We start from the raw sequence: 2,294 nt of genomic DNA, 5'->3' as shown, positions 1-2,294 counted from the left end.
CACATGCTCACTAGCCGAGCTATTCTCCTCCATCTTGTAGGCAAAGTACATGTCAGAAGTCTCATACCTCTCAACACGGGCATGAGTTTGAAATGCCAATTTTGGCTCTTGGAACATCTCATATGCTCCGTGGCGTTCAAAACGGTTTTTGAACTCCCGATTCTAAGCCGTAAACAATGGTGCACTAAACTATCAAGTAGTCATCATATCAAGCTTGTCAAACGTTCATAATGTCTGCATCTGCTCCTGCAATAGGTTTGTCACCTAGCGGTGCATCAAGGACATAATTCTTCTCTGCAGCAATGAGGATAATCCGCATATCATGGACCTAGTCAGCATCATTGCTACTATCATCTTTCATCTCAGTTTTCTCTATAAAAATATCAAAAAACATAAGGGAGCTATAACGCGAGCTATTGATCTACAACATTATTTGCAAATACTATCAGGACTAAGTTCATGATAAATTAAAGTTTAATTAATCAAATTACTTAAGAACTTCCACTTAAACTGACATCCCTCAAGTCATCTAAGTTTAACGTGATCCGAATCAACTAACCCATGTTTGATCATCACGTGAGATGGGGTGGTCATCAATGGTGAACATCTCTATGTTGATCATATCTACTATATGATTCACGTTCGACCTTTCGGTCTCCAGTGTTCACAGGCCATGTTTGTACATGCTAGGCTCGTCAAGTTTAACCCGAGTATTCCAAATGTGCAAAACTGTCTTGCACCCATTGTATGTGAACATAGAGCCTATCACGCCCAATCATCACATCGTGTATTAGCACGACGAACTATCGCAACGGTGCATACTCAGGGAGAACAGTTATACCTTGAAATTTAGTTAAGGGATCATCTTACAATGCTACCATCGTACTAAGCAAAATAAGATGCATAAAGATAAACATCACATGCAATCAAAATATGTGACATGATATGGCCATCATCATCTTGTGCTTTTGATCTCCATCTCCAATGCATCGTCGTGATCTCCATTGTCACCGGATCAACACCTTGATCTCCATCGTTGCGTCGTGGTCATCTCGCCAACTATTGCTTCTACAACTATCGCTACCGCTTAGTGATAAAGTAAAGCAATTACATGGCGTTTGCATTTCATACAATAAAGAGACAACCATAAGGATCCTGCCAGTTGCCAATAACTTTTACAAAACATGATCATCTCATACAATAACGTATATCACATCATGTCTTGACCATACCACATCACAATATGCCCTGCGAAAACAAGTTAGACGTCCTCTACTTTGTTGTTGCAAGTTTTACGTGGTTGCTACGGGCTTCTAGCAAGAACCGTTCTTACCTACGGTACAAAAACCACAATGGTGATTTATCAAGTTTGCTATTTTAACCTTCAACAAGGACCGACTGCAGTCAAATTTGATTCAACTAAAGTAGGAGAAACACACACCCGCCAGCCACCTTTATGCAAAACTAGTTGCATGTCTGTCGGTGGAACCGGTCTCATGAACATGGTCATATAAGGTTGGTCTAGGCCGCTTCATCCAACAATACCGCTGAATCAAAATAAGACATTGGTGGTAAGCAGTATGACGATCACCGCCCAGAACTCTTTGTGTTCTACTCATGCATATCATCTATGCATAGACCTGGCTCGGATGCCACTATTGGGGAACATAGCAAGCAATTTCAAAAAAATTCCTACGTTCACGCAAGATCTATCTAGGAGATGCGTAGAACCAAGAAGGGGAGAGTGTGTCTACGTACCCTTTTAGACCGAAAGCGGAAGCGTTGACAACGTGGTTGATGTAGTTGAACTACTTCTAGCTCCGACCGATCAGATACTGAACGTATGGCACCTCCGAGTTCTGCACACATTCAACTTGATGACTTCCCTTGTCCTCTTGATCCAGCAAAAGTGTCGAGGAAGTAGATGAGTTCTGTCGGCACGATGGCATGGTGACGGTGATGGTGATGTGATCAATGCAGGGCTTCGCCTAAGCACCGCGAGAATATGACCGGGGGTGTAAACTGTGGAGGGGGGCACTGCACATGGCTAACAGTTGATGTTGTGTGTTGTAGGCGCCCCCTCCCCACCCACATATATATATAGGTTGGAGGGGAGGAGAGGCTGCCAAGGGGGCGCCCCAAGTAGGAGGAATCCTACTTGGGGTCCTCTCCCAATTCGGCCAACCCCCCTCTCCTATTCCTATCCGGAGTAGGAAGGGAAGAGGGGGAAGGGGGAATCCTATTCCCTTTCCTTTCCTCCTTCCCCTTTCCTTATCCAATTTGGCCAGCCCATA

Source organism: Triticum aestivum, chromosome 5B, assembly GCF_018294505.1.
Source record: "Triticum aestivum cultivar Chinese Spring chromosome 5B, IWGSC CS RefSeq v2.1, whole genome shotgun sequence".
NCBI lineage: Eukaryota > Viridiplantae > Streptophyta > Magnoliopsida > Poales > Poaceae > Triticum > Triticum aestivum.
The sequence above is the reverse complement of the archived record's forward strand: the minus strand, read 5'-3'. Positions refer to the sequence as shown.